The sequence below is a fragment of the Lissotriton vulgaris genome, chromosome 7 (genome assembly GCF_964263255.1).
Source record: "Lissotriton vulgaris chromosome 7, aLisVul1.2, whole genome shotgun sequence".
Taxonomy (NCBI): Eukaryota; Metazoa; Chordata; class Amphibia; order Caudata; family Salamandridae; genus Lissotriton; species Lissotriton vulgaris.
Genome location: NC_141695.1, coordinates 1,341,494,602 through 1,341,509,975, shown reverse-complemented (window position 1 = coordinate 1,341,509,975; position 15,374 = coordinate 1,341,494,602). Strand labels below are relative to the sequence as shown.

The following is a 15,374-nucleotide window of genomic DNA, read 5'->3' as shown; positions in this document are numbered from 1 at the left end:
CTAGCGCTGGACCTTCTCCCTTTTTCTTTTGTGGAAGGGGTGGGTTTTCTTGAATTAGTGGCAACGCTCTGCCCTAAATGGAAGGTTCCTAGCCGGTTCTATTTTGCCAGAGTTGCGGTTCCAGCACTACATGAAGATGTGCTGGAGGTGATTGGGGCAGCTTTGCAGAAGAGTGCTGTTCACACTATACATCTGACAACAGACATGTGGACCAGTTGCCAAGCCGTTGATAACATGTGCATCACTGCACACTGGGTCTCTTTTTCAGGGGTTAAAGCAAAGGAAACCGCAGGTGTTGACACGGACAAAGTTTATAAAGCTGCTCAGAAACATGCAACACTAGCCATGTTTGCCATGGAGAAAAATCATACAGGAGAACATTTTTTGCATGAGTTTAACACAAAGGCTGTCCCCAAGAAAACGCATGATTGGTTATGTTTCATCGGATAATGGCGCCAATGTAGTTAGGGCCAAGGATAAGGGTAACTATTTCAGAGTGCCGTGTTTGGCGCACTGTATAAACCTGGTTGTTAAAAAATTATTGAGTGAAGAAAGTCCAGTGTGCGAGTTATTGACCACCTGCCGAAGAAGGTGCACACATTTCAACCATTCTTTTTGGGTCCGGAAGCAGCTGAGGTGCCTGCAACATGAACGTAAAGTGCCAGTGAAAGCACTCATCCAGGAGGTGGTAACACGTTGGAACTCAACCTTGTACATGCCCGAGCGTCTGTATGAGCAGTATGAGGTAGTCGATCAGTATTTCTTTACACTGGGTACACCTATGATTGACCTGAGGATACAGGTGGAGCAATGGCAGCTAGTTAAAAGCCTGACAGACATGCTTCGTCCTTTTGAGGTCTTCACGCGTGCAGTCAGCAGGTAGGACTGTAATTTGGGAAAAGCTATCCCATTGTTGCGCAAGCTAGAACACCGACTGAAGGCGGTGTCTTCTACATTTCAAAAAGATGAAAAGCAAGAAGCATTTGAGTTGGCGGAGAAGTTATTACAGCGCCTACTTTGCGATGAACGTCTTCAAAAGATCCACACAGAATAGCATTACATTTGTGCTGCTATTCTGGAACCATGGTACAAAAAGGCAGTGGCAGGCAGAGTATTCTTTCCTTTTGATGACGCAGATGTTACAAAGTACAAACATTGGCTAGCTGTGTCAGCCAGTCGGCTTGAAAGAGAACAGCAGGAAATTGAAGGAAAAGGCAGTACATCAGCATCAGCAGGCCATCCGGAGTCAAAAAAATCCACTTCTGCATCTGTGGCTGTGGCAGAAGTGAGTGATTTTCCCTCTCAGCCATTAAAGACACCAGCAACCGTATCATCTGCACCAGACACAACAGTAACATTGTGCGAAGAAGAGGATTGGCTAACTCAGCTTGGGTTTGCTTCTCAAAAGGTCCCAGAAAAAGTAAGCAAAGTGGAGGAACCCTGGAGAACCTTGAGTCGATGGTGCAGGACTATCTGAATGACTCAACAGAGGTCTATGTTCATGATGACCCATTGGCGTATTGGCATGGGAAAAGAGATGTGTGGCCAGAGATCACCAACCTGCCTATAAATTACTTGTCTTACCCACTCGCAAGCGTGTCTTCTGAATGTGTTTTCAGTGCTGCTGGTGGCATTGTAACTTCCAAAAGGACCCGCCTCTCGCCCAAAAATGTGGAGAGGTTAACAATGATCAAGATGAATCAGCACCTCATACCACCAGATTACAAAATACGAGAATGCATGCAGGAAGAAGACAAGAGGACACCAACTTAGATGAGGGAAGTTCTTCTCTGTTAACTGACCTACTCCCGTTTGAATTCGCAGAGTTTGAGGACGAGCTCTTCTTCCCTGACACTGAGCCCTGAAAATGAGTCAATGAATCACTAACTTTCTTTTTCGTCCTTATTCACTTTTATTCCTGTGTGTCTGTCTTTCTTTGTTTTGCCAAATCTATATAAATAAAAACTTTAATCACCTAATCACAAAACAAGCCCATCAGCAGAACTGGCTTCACTTATTTGCTTATTGATTTGAAGGTGCTGCAGTCTGCATTCCTCGGGTTCACAAATTCACAAGAAAATGCTCCTCTATCCTCCTCCTCCAGACTCCTATTTCCCTCAAAGCAGATGGCTGGATTACGCCCAATGAAGAAAGACTCTGCACTTGTGGGGGTGTTCTGCTTTTTTGCGGGTGGCTGCAGGGGTCTGGGGGCATAGCTCGGAAGGTCTAATATCGGAATCAAGTGTTTTGGACCAAATCCATGGTGAAAACGTTTTTGCGCTTTTGCTCACTTGCCTGTCTTTTGGGTGCTGTTTGGGGGCTTCCAGGTTTTTGTGGGTGGGTTTTGGGGTCTGGGAGCACTGCTGGCACAGTCTATTGTTGATTGCATTTGTTTTTCAGGAAATCCATGGTGGAAAAGGGGAGTTAGGGCCTAGCTGCACAGCGTATTTGGACTGAATTGAAGGTAGGCCCATTTTTGCTTTTTACCTGTTTGGGGGTGTTCTGCTTTTTTGCGGGTGGCTGCAGGGGTCTTGGGGCATAGCTCGGAAGGTCTAATATCGGAATCAAGTGTTTTGGACCAAATCCATGGTGAAAAAGTTTTTGCGTTTTTGCTCACTTGCCTGTCTTTGGGGTGCTGTTTGGGGGGCTTCCAGGTTTTTGTGGATGGGTTTTGGGGTCTGGGAGCACTGCTGGCACAGTCTAATGTTGATTGCATTTGTTTTTCAGGAAATCCATGGTGGAAAAGGGGAGTTAGGGCCTAGCTGCACAGCGTATTTGGACTGAATTGAAGGTAGGCCCAAAGTTTTCTAAGTTTGGCTTTTCCCGGGTTTTGCCTTTTGGCTTGTTGGGGGTATTAAACTTGTTTTCGCCCGGGTTGACAGTTCGGGGGCCATTGCTGGGAAGGTCTAATACCCGAAAGAAAGTGTTTAGGAGACAATCCCTGTTTTTGCATTTTCTGAGATTTCGCTCACTATACCGTTTTTGGGGGGCGGTTTGTGGGGGTTCCTGGTGTTTGTGGGGGGGGGTGTTTGCGAGTCTTGGAGCAATGCTGGGTATGAATACTTTTGCTTGCTTGCAAGTGGTTTGAATGCAATCCATGGTGGGTAAGGGGCCTACTTTACTTTCAAAGTACGTTTTGTCACCATTTTCTACTAGGCCTCGTTTTTTGAGATCTGATTGGGGGTCTTCTACGTTTTTGCGACTGGGTTTAGTAAGGGTCTGGGAGCACTGCTGGGAAGGTCTCATTTCGTTCTAAAACACAGTTTACAGAACACCTAGCTTGAGGGGAAAGATCCGCTAAATTAATTCGCCCATACTTATTTATCCTTCAAAAGGAGACTCAGACAGAGTACGCACTTTCAAAAATATTGTACTGTCTATTAGGAAACTCAAAGTGTGACTTTTTGCACTACACAGCGTACATACCTTATATTAATTTTCAGTGGTGTTCTAATATCACTTCCTGTATTTCCATCAATAATTACAGGCCGGGTTTCAGCCTGTGCAATGGGAAAAAAAGGATGAAGTCAGGCTTCACATTAGCGAGCCGCAATTCAGCATCTGCCAGGCAGGCAGTGGACAGGGTGTCTTCTGGTCACCAACATTGATGGACGGAGCGTCAGATGGAATGGAGGAGTCCCGCTAATAAGAGGAATGGTTGGATGCATGCAACTTCCCAAATTCAACAGGACAACTACAACAACATACAGATACAGTATCCGTTCTTTTCTAATTATCTTTTAAGTAATGTTATTGCTGTGAACTTCTATGAGTGTGACTCTGCATTTCTTTGATCTCTGCTTCTAAATTCATCCCTACAGCCATTGTATAGGTTTTACTTCTGCTATTTTTCAAACCTAATTTAATGTACGAAGTGTTTCTCTGAGTGCAGAGATAGGCAAGTGAAAATGCATAATTATTACTGCAGCCTTGTACTGTTGCATTCTTTTATTCACGGTTGTCGAAAGTACTACTTACTATTCAGTAACCATGCATGCAGTAGTGCATGCACTTCCTTTATGTCACTTAAAAGATTTATGGATAGCTTTGTACCCAAAGATTTGTTTATCTTCAATTATTGTTTGTCCATGCTGTTTATTTTTTTTTTCTCTCAACAAAACTTTCCCCAAAACCCCCATTCCCATCCAGTGTCCAAACCCTAACCCTCTTCCCCCGGGCTGTGTGGTTTTGATTGATGTGTGACTAAATGACAGCAATAATTCCACACACTTGCTGGGGAGGATAAGGTCATAGCAACAGGCTGGTGAAGGAATCCAAGGATATATTCTTACTCAGCTTGACACAGAACCATGACTATTGGCAAATGAAAGCAGATTTTCATGTGCGCCATCAACTTGATTGATCATCAAGAACATCCTCCTCCTAGACGTGGCAAATGATTACGCTGCTGTGTCCTTCACCTTCAGTACTATTTCTTGTAGTAGTAGCCAATGTCAAAGAAATTCAACACAAGTATTAGTTATACTTTCAATACTTTACCATTTGTTAGGCTACATTGTGGCACTGTTCTAGTGTACTGTCACTTGCTATATTCTCTATCATACCGTTCTAATGCTACGGTACGGACAAACAAGGTTTCATTTTCTTTTTTTTCATATGCTGCAACTGCCACTGTGTAACACCACTAGTACCACCGCAATTATGACATTTCATCCGCCCAGGGATGCCAACCTTAATCGCCATTTCCCGTGCAGCCAGCCCTGTGCCTAGCCCTATTTCCAAACACAAATTACAGGTAAGATAAGCGTTTGGGGGGAGGTAGTATAATGGAGTATTAGGAGAGACAAGAGACTGACGGTGGTACTAGTAAAGTCCTAGGGCTATTGAATTCACTTACTCTGTGAGAGGCACTTAGTTTTGAAAACATTTGGGCAATTACTTACACAACTTGAATCAAGATGCCACTTAAGTTTCAGGAAAACAAACTTACTGTTAAACCCCCACCCACCAGCCTCAAAAGCAGTAAAAAAACACGTATGCTAAGATAAAGTTTAAAGTATATTTATATCCCTAACATAAATGATCTCCTGCAAGACCCAACCCCCCCCCACTCCCTAACCCCAATGAATGTCCGTGAAAAGTCCAAAAAACCCAACTCCCAATTCCCACCCCCAGAAGTCTTTAAAAAAGGGGCAAGGGACAGTCTCCTCCTACTGCTGCCTGCGGTTCACTTTTCGGGCCCGGTCGGCATGCTCCTTGCGGAGGGTCTCGAGCAGGGTTTTGGTGTTCAACAGCTCCTGCTCGAGGTAGGACACCCTGAGTGACAGGCGGTGCAACCTTTTTTGGTATTGCTGTGGGGGGCAGCTGATTTTTTTGCTGCTCGGCGGTGGCGGGTGGCTGCGGTACCCCGGCTCCGTACCGCTGGAGACCTGCTGCGCTGACTGGCTGACCCAGGGAGCGCAAATGAGGATGCAGGTGTCGCCGTGGATGTTGTCGACGTACTCTGCGTGTCCTCTCCTCCGGGGCCACCAGCCGCCGATATTCGGCGACAGTCGCCTCCAGCCTCCGTTGCGTGGCCCTTTTAACCAGCTCCTTCCGTGTTGGTTTGGAAGGAGCATCTGTATGAAGAAAGAAAGACATAGTCCGTAACCAATGCTCTTTAAGATTAACACAAAATGATTCAGCAGAAAGTTGTGTCACAGTAGAACTAGCAACTTGCAAGCGCAGTACATAACTATTGTGGCCAGTATCTATCTAACCTCCCACTTCTTCATCCTTGCTCTAACATTAGTGGGAGTTTAAGGAATCAATTATACGAGCACTATGGACTCACTCCATTAGAGCCTACTATGACAGTACACCAGTCTTATTCTTCTTCTTCTCTCTTGTTTGCCAAAATTGGTACGTTAACTTCTGCAAGCCGGCATAATGCCAGCGCAGTCAACTTGCACCCGAGAAAAACAGACGCCCGCCATGATGAGAGACAGACTTGCGTTACTGTACCAGTCCAGTATATGCAGGTGGTGATGCTCTTACTTTTGTATTACGAGTGGCACTGAGAATACTCTGTTACAAGGGCTACTGCTTAATTAATTTAACTTTCACCCTACAGTGCCTATGAATACTAGAAAAGGAAAATGAAGAAGATAAATAATCTGATTATCTATCACTGCACATGGTATGTATTTGCTTACATATGGGATGACATTAGGTGCTTTGCTTTTTATTGAGTGAACAGTGATACATCCACACATGAATGACCAAGTTCTACTACACTTATTAACAGAGATAGTGAGTGGCCATTGTAATAACCGGATATATGCTGTGCTTGCAATACAAACTACTGCTACTATTCATGGTAGTATTCGGACAACATTAAAACTTCTTTTCCTTGCCTTTCCTACACTGGGACGGACGTGTGGGTGCGGTGTTACATGCTCTTCAAAGTAACACTTAGTTCATCCAGTGACCGTCTACTCTCTCTAGATACACATATGCTATCTAAGAGTCAGATAGTACCATGATCCAGGCATCCATCCATTCAAACTATATGTCAATCATTCTTCTTCATGTCTCTCATCTGAACAAACCTTACGTTTTCTCACGGGAAAACAACCTTTTCATTTTATTTGGGAAACCGCAAGCCATACATCCGTGCTTGACTTGCATTTAAATTGCAACCAAAGGATATATTGCGCACACATACAGTTTCTGTTTCACCCACCCAGGCTGTTCCCCTTCCACCCGTCCTTGCTTCATCCTTCACCCAGCCATGCATCATATTCCTTCCCAGCAACCTCGGGCACCAATCAAACATGTATCATTCTTCTTTGTCAGTCATCATTACTTTTACCTTGCTCGTCCTTCCACACTTACTTACACCCTTCTTTCGCTTTCCGTTCATCCCATCCATCGAGTTCATCTCAGATCTGATTTGGATTCTCGAAAAAAAATTCACAGCTGAGTTGAAGTAAATTTAGAGGAGGCTACTACCTGGTTGATTAAAACTTTGTTCTAAATTTGAAAGTCTTCTTAACAGTATAGTAACTTAACTGTACAACATATATATACTACACCCGTGCAGAGAGCACACTCTGCAGTCTGCAATCTCAATAAGTAAGGAATATAAGAGCTTACCACTGCCCGCCACTACCATGGCAACCCTCACAGCAGTTTCTTCCGGCACTTGCACCGCCTCCTCCCCAGAAGTGTCCTCCTCCACCTCCGCCCAGCACCAGATGTTCCAACTACAAAGTACATTTAAGAATATTAGATGTCATAGACATACACCACTCACTAGTATTTTGTCTAGGAATGAAGAATTGTGAATACAGAAACCAATCTAATAATTTGTGACTGTCTACTCTAAAGTAAAAATGTCCCTTTTTCCAGGGAAGGGTGTTGTCTTGCTGCATTTTTTGACACAACTGATGAATGCTTGCTTTTTAACACGCACCATTTTTCTCATAACAGACAGAAGCTTCACTTCTAAGAACAAGAGCAAGATCAGATCATCATCACTAGGACGGAGTGACCAACGATTCAGCACCAAAAAGAAAAAATAAAGTTCAAACCAGGTGAGGACTCGGCTCGCCCACAATAAATGTGTGAAATAAATTACTAAGCACTTTTCCATTTTTAATTAACCGTTAACCGACATCGCCATCGCTATCCCAGAGGGCTACAAGATCGTCCAGAGGGACCGCAACGCCAACCAGATGGGAGGAGGCATCGCCATCATCCACAGGAACACCATCCGTCTCACGACCAGCACCGACAACACCCTGACCACCGCCGAACACCTGCATTTCCAGATTCACACCGACCCGAACACCACCCTCAGAGGCACCCTGATCTACCGACCTCCGGGACCACGCACCCAATTCAGCGAGGACATTGCCGACTTCGTCAGCCCGCATGCCCTCCCCTCCGCTGACTACATCCTCCTGGGGGACCTCAACTTCCACCTGGAGAACAACAACGACCGCAACACCAGCACCCTGCTCGACAACCTCGCCAACCTTGGACTCAAGCAGCTGGTGTCCACCCCCACCCACCTCGCCGGACACACACTCGACGCAGTCTTCTCCTCCAGCACAGACATCGACTTCAGCCACGCTACAGAGCTTCAATGGACGGACCACAGCTGCGTCCACTTCACCTTCAAGAGATCGACGACCCACCACCACCAGCATCAGGCCGCCCGCAGAAGCTGGAACAAGATCACAGCAGACCAGCTCGCCGCTTCCCTGAGCCAGCACCCTCCCGCCAGCTCAGCGAACCCCAGCCAGGCCGCCGACAACCTCACGAAGTGGATCAGCAACTGCGCGGACGAACTCGCCCCGCTGAGGACCCCGCCCAGCAGATCCGGCAGCAAGAAAGCCCCGTGGTTCACCGACGAACTCAAGAGCTCCAAGAAGAACTGCCGAGCCCTCGAGAAAGTCTGGAGAAGGGAACCTACACCGGACAACAGGACCACCTTCAAGCTGGCCACCCGGAAGCACCACCAGCTGATCCGCACCGTCAAGAAAACTGCTTTCAAGGACCGGCTGGACAACAACGCACACAACTGCAAGGAACTCTTCAACATTGTGAAAGAGCTATCCAACCCCAACGCAGGAAACAACGACATCACCCCATCGCAAGACCTCTGCAACTCCCTCGCTTCATACTTCCACAACAAGATCGCGGACATACACAACAGCTTCAACAACCAACCAACGCACACCAAGACCGAACAACCACCCCCCACCACCACCCTCCACACCTGGACCCCGATCAGCACCGAAGACACCATCCGCACGATGAACTCCATCCACTCCGGATCACCGACTGACCCCTGCCCTCACCACGTCTTCAACAAGGCGGACGCTGTCATCGCACCCCACCTGCGAGACATCATCAACACATCCTTCGACACCGCCACCTTCCCTGAGAGCTGGAAGCACGCCGAACTCAGCGCTCTTCTCAAGAAACCCACAACGGACCCCACCGAACTCAAGAATTACCGCCCCATCTCGCTCCTCCCGTTTCCAGCCAAAGTCATCGAGAAGACCGTCAACAAGCAGATGGCCGCCTTCGAGACGAATGGATCCCTCGACCCCTCACAGTCCGGCTTCCGAGCCAATCACAGCACCGAGACCGCCCTCATCGCCGCCACCAATGACATCCGAGCCCTGATGGACAACGGAGAAACAGCGGCCCTCATCCTCCTAGACCTCTCCGCAGCTTTCGACACTGTCTGCCACCGCACCCTAGTACAGCGCCTCAGCAACGTCGAAATCCAGGACAAGGCGCTGGAATGGATCATCTCCTTCCTCGACGGAAGAACACAGAGAGTCCGCCTACCACCGTACAAGTCAGAGGCCACCGAAGTTATCTGCGGCGTCCCTCAAGGATCCTCTCTGAGCCCCACCCTCTTCAACGTCTACATGAGCCCCCTCGCGGCCATCGCACGCCAGCACAACCTCAACATAATCTCCTACGCCGACGACATCCAGCTGATCCTCTCCCTGACCAACGACCCAGCCGCCGCCAGAGCCAACCTGCACGAAGGGATGAAAGAGGTAGCCGAGTGGATGACGACCAGCCGCCTGAAACTGAACTCGGACAAGACGGAGGTCCTCATCCTGGGCTCCTCACCCTCCGCCTGGGACGACTCCTGGTGGCCTCCCGCCCTGGGCACCGCACCCAAACAGACAGACCATGCACGCAACCTGGGCTTCATCCTGGACTCCTCCCTCTCCATGACCAGGCAAGTCAACAACGTCTCCTCGGCGTGCTTCAACATCCTGCGCATGCTACGGAAGATCTTCTGGTGGATCCCCACCGAGACCAGGAAGACCGTCACCCAGGCCCTCGTCACCAGCCGACTGGACTACGGCAACGCCCTCTACGCCGGTACCACCGCCAAGCTCCAGAAGAGACTCCAGCGGATCCAGAACGCCTCAGCCAGACTCATCCTCGACATCCCACGAACCAGCCACATCTCCGGACATCTGAGAGACCTTCACTGGCTCCCCGTCAACAAAAGAATCACCTTCCGCCTCCTCACCCACGCACACAAAGCCCTACACGACCAAGGCCCGAACTACCTCAACAGCCAAGTCAACTTCTACGCTCCCAAACGCCACCTCCGATCAGCCAACCACGCCCTCGCCGCCGTCCCCCGCATCCGAAGAGCGACTACAGGAGGAAGGTCCTTCTCCTACCTTGCCGCCAAGACCTGGAACTCCCTCCCGACCGACCTGCGCCTGACCCAAGACCACCTCTCCTTCAGGAAGAAGCTGAAGACCTGGCTGTTCGAGCAGTAGCGGCACCCCCCCCACCCCCAGCGCCTTGAGACCCTACGGGTATGTAGCGCGCTCTATAAATGTCATTGATTGATTGATGGTTTATGTTTTATGACAAGCTTGATTTAAATAAATGTTTTTACTTTTAATAAAGCTTTAAAACGTAAATAGACTCTGTGGTTTTTGGTCAAGAGTGACTGAGCAAAAGGTTTTGCAATTTGCAAGCATGAGTCCGTGCCTCTGACACTTCTGGACTCTGACTCCGTAATCTTGGCCTGCATGATGAATTTGGGAGCTAAATGTCTCTGCCACACTATCTAGTCAGTAAGGAGATTGGGGGTTCTTCAAAGTCTGATATCATTGAGGTATGTGGAAAGTCTACCTGCGCCTATTATAATTGATAAACAGTGCACTATTTAGTGTCCATAGTTCTGTTTGTGCAGATTTGTCCCTGCAACAGTAGTAGTATGGATGGATTGTCCTCCTATCCAAACCAAAAGTAAAGTAGTATCTTATTCTTTCTTGGTGGTCATTCACATTTTATTGTTGGGAATTGTCAAAGCATAAACATTTAGAAGACTTGAAAAGACATTATGGACAATCCCAGAGGACTGCACTCAGTGCATAGAGCTATTGCTGACTAGAATGGGAGTTTCGTTTAACACCTTTTGCCAAATGTGTAATCTTAGTTAGCTACACAGACAGACTAATAAGAATAATCTAGTAATACCACAGGGAGTCATAGTAGAGGCAGGATAAGAATTTAGATACAGTCTACAAGAAGATCAAAGACGATTTAGAAAAAATTGAATGAGGAACGCTAGGAAAAAATAGGTACTCTATATTAAAATGAAAACTTACCGGGGCCAGCAAAGGAGCCCTCGCCTCACCGATCCTGGCCTTCTACAGCAGCAGCAGCCGATACCTCCACCTCCTCTGTCCTCTTGCCCCTGGGGGGAGCTGATGTACAACATGAAAGAAAGAAAGACCCGAAAACATGGATGATTGTTGTCAACCAAATCAAACATTTCAAAAGAACAATAACAAAATATTTTGGCGAAATAGCAAATAGACAACTATTCCACGTGATATATTGACCTATCTCATGCGGTCTACTACGATATTAGTATTGCTTGATTTGTGGACCGTCGACTTGGAAAGTTATGTAACTCACTAAACAAACTACTAAAAAGGTTCGCCTAGGACTGGCAGGCAGAGTTCGCAGCACGCGAAGTGACAGACAAACTCCATCGTGATTGCAGATCAGTGACAACACTAAAAAGTTTCCTACTACATTAACCAGTCATTAAAATACTCAAACTATAAATCCACCACCACTATTTCTTCTTATTGCCAGGTGTACAAAGGAAGGACTGGACTTGAGTCTGTAGGGGCAGATTTACAAGCCACTTGTGGCTCTTTTGCTCCGTTGTTGCGTGACTTTAGTGACGCAGCGGCAGAACAAAAGAGGCGCCATGGTGCGGCGTATATTAACAACATGACGCATATGGGAGATGCATCACATTGTAAAGCCCTGCGCCATCAGGGGGCGTTCCGGCGCAAGGGAGGGCGTTCCTGCGCAGGAACGCATCCTAAAAGTGGCTAAGGGAAATCTACAAGATTTCAATCAGTCACTTTTAGGACAATGATGCGTCACTCAAACCCTGTGACTGCTTGAAGCAGACGTACGGCTTGACGCAGCATTGGGGAGATAGGGTACCCCAGAGCATTGCTGGAGCTGGGCCATCGTTGCGACACAACTCCAGCAATGCGCCGCCTTTATGGCACAGATGCATAACGCTTCGGTGACGTTTTGGGCCCATGGTGCGCCGCATTGTAAATACGGCGCACCATAGGTGGTGGTGGCGTGGCGCACAATTACTGGCGCCTCCCTGCTACTTTGCAGGGATGCGCCGGTAATTGTAAATCTGCCCCTTAGTGTCTAGCATCACGCAGTTCTGTAAACTACACTCATACATAATTTCTCAGGCCAATGAAATGAACACAAAATCGAAAACAAATAAGCATAGTAGCAACGCTACTGAGAAGGAGAGCAGTGCACCTGAAATGCACAGAAGATTTTGAAATACAATTTACCTACAATGTAATCGGCAGCATTATTGCTCTTGGTAAAAAACAAAAATTTGCAATATAATAACACACAGAGCAGGAGAAAACAGAGTAGTGATGAAATAGCTACTACTACTCACCAAGCACGGGAACCTCGACGCCGAGCAGATCGCGTTCCCGGTCCAGGAGATCCGTCCAACGGTGGGTGGCCTGGTTGTAGGTGCGCCGGACCCGAGAGTGTTGATACATGGCCCGGCACACCTTCTCCCACCGCTTCCGGTGCTCCCGGAGCCCATAGCCGCTTGCGATCTTGCCGCCTGCCACGATGGTCCTGGGAAGGCGGCGCTGTACATAATACACTAGTGCAGCCACCTCCTCCGCGCTAAAGATCTCCCGTGGCATCACTAGCTCCCCCCTCAAACGCCCGCATGGGAGCCGGGCACGGGGTGCGGGACCCTTCCCCTTCTCGGGCTGCTTCCCGGCTCCCTTTACCATGGTCTGGCAGAAAGGAAGGTAAATAAGAAATAAGAAATAGAATAGGGAAGAAGAAAAGAAAAGAGTTTAAAAAAGTAGTTTAAATTTAACCAAGAGTAGCAGAAAACACAAAAATATAGAGCTAGAAAAATAGAGGGATAGATAATAAGTAAAATAGATTTTAAAAAAACTTCAAACAAGAAAAGGATGGCAGAGATTGAGAGAGGCTACAGAAAGCATGCCCAGAACCATAGCAATGAATGAGAAACAAGATGGCCGCACCCGTTCATGACCGCGTGGGTACGTTCGCGCGAGATTTCCCTCCTGATCACACGCAAACTTGTACTAGCGAGCCGCACACTTTGCGAGATTACACATAGCGCCCGGAAATGGAAATACGTCACGCAAACAAGATGGCCGCGCCCATGTACGACCGCTAGGGTAACTTCGCACCGTTGCGCTACAAGCGGCTCGCTAAAACGCACAAAACCACATGAACTAACACGCCGCAAAAAACCAAATCGCATATTTGCACGAATTCACGGTTTCCGAATTCGATCTCGTGCAAATTTGCGCCCCGCGAATCCGGCGAAATTGCAGAAAAACGATTTTTGCAAAACTGAAAGCACTCAGCAGGTGCAAAAGTTCAAGCTCATCATTAATAACCATTCCCTGTAGTGCTTCCTGAGGGCCCCCTCCAGAGGTCAGTTGCCTACTTGCAACTATTCTCTGACCCTCACAGCAGGCTCAGAGAATAGCTAAAAGTATGCCACAAAGGTCCTGTTAAAAAAATTACACTGCAACAGAAAGCAATTACACATAAGGAAGCAGGTGCCAGACTGGAAGTTCAAATTCAGTGACACATTAATCAGCCCCTAATTCATTCATGTCAGTTGAGGCAGGGCAGGTGTGCTTTTCCCCCCATAATCTACAGTGATGAACCAGAGGGTGGCAGTGATGTACCAGAGGGTGGAATGGGTGAACCAGAGGGTGGCAGTGGTGAAACAGAGGGTGCTGTGATGAACCTGACGTAGAAACAACATGGTCGCGACCGTTGCGACCCGACAAGTAAGTTCGCGTTTGTGCACTGGTAAAAAACCCTTGCGAACTGGCAGAAACCCTTGCGAACACAAAAACAATTTTTTTTTTGCGGATTGCGAGTTCGCAAATACGCAAATTTTCGAATCGCAAATTCGCAAAATTCACCTATGCTTATATGTAATATTCCCCCATAAAACAAGGAGGACCCCCCAAACAGAAATAAATAAATAAATAAACGTTCCACATCAGCTACCATGTACTGTGTCTATTCCTACCATCCTGTAACAGCTGCAAGCTAAACCGAACATAGCGATTAGTGTACCCCTCTCCATTTAACACTAAACATCTGCAGATTCTTCCTGCTTTAGCAGATACATCCTCAACGGCTCCCGTATGTCCCTGGGCCTCGAAATCTCGGGCAACTCCTCGGCATATGCCACCAAATTGTCTCTGCAATAGACCAGGTCTTTGATCCATAAATATGCCCTTGGTCTGCTTCTGCCCCCCCGTCATTGCCACTCTCCGAGTCAGCAGTCCATCAGCAGTGCCAGGCGCACAAACTTACTGGTTATTCCTCTAATGTGTGGTACACACCAAAATAGACAGGCGAGCGGATCACAGCGCAGTTCCACACTCACCATTGCTTTCAGACAGTTCACCACTTTTTCCAAGAATTCCCATACTGTTTGACAGTCCCAAGCCAAGTGCATAAAATCCGCATTTTCACGACCACAACATTTACACTCCGCAGATGCATGCAATCCATACCCATGTAACCGTAGTGGGGTATAATACACTTGATGTATATACTTAAAATTAATTATCCTCAGATTCCCATTCATACTCCGCGTTCCTGTTAGGCCACATATATATTTCCAGTCTGTCTCAGTAATGGGTTCAGGCAAACAAGCAGACCAGCGCTACCAACTACGATCTTGGACCTCCACACTTTCGAGCTTTATCATTTTATACAATTTTGAAACTAAACTTTTATTGCAGGTGGTGGTGAGCGCATATTGCAATGACGCCAGCGCGGGAGGTTCTTGTGGGTATGTAGGGTAGTGTACCTTAAGTGCATGCCTCAAGCGGTGTATTGCGAATCGAAACAGAAATGATTGATTGTTGATATAAGCCAAATCCTCCTCTGCTAGAACAGAGCTATTCACATAGACATCTGACATATGTCTGAGGCCCGCCTCCTGCAAGAGACAGAGCGATGGCGTCTCCTGTGCCACAGACAGCGCAGCATGATGTTCCAGGTATAAAGCCGGTGCATAGAACTGTAGCTTCCGTGCCAGATGCCCAATGTTCCACCAAGCAGCAATAGTAGCGTCCACTGAGTTAATCTCTGCCTTCGGAGTGCCACGCCTGCGCTGAGTAATCACACTATGAAGCGGGATCGGGGATGCGTCTCCCTCCTCTACCGCGACATGCGGTGTAAAGGCGTGCAGCCTGTACCCTTTAGCCAGTATCGTCCACTGTACACGTGCATGTCTTCCTACCCATGCTAGCCTAATCAACTGACTCCTTACAGTC

At 47.6% G+C, this 15,374-nt stretch overlaps 1 protein-coding gene across 1 annotated transcript in view; it reads left to right on the top strand.

The window, feature by feature from the left end:
- Positions 1 to 15,374, top strand: part of LOC147703652 (uncharacterized) — a 1,900,603-nt gene that overhangs the window by 592,750 nt on the left and 1,292,479 nt on the right. The gene's annotated exons all lie outside the window — the stretch shown is intronic.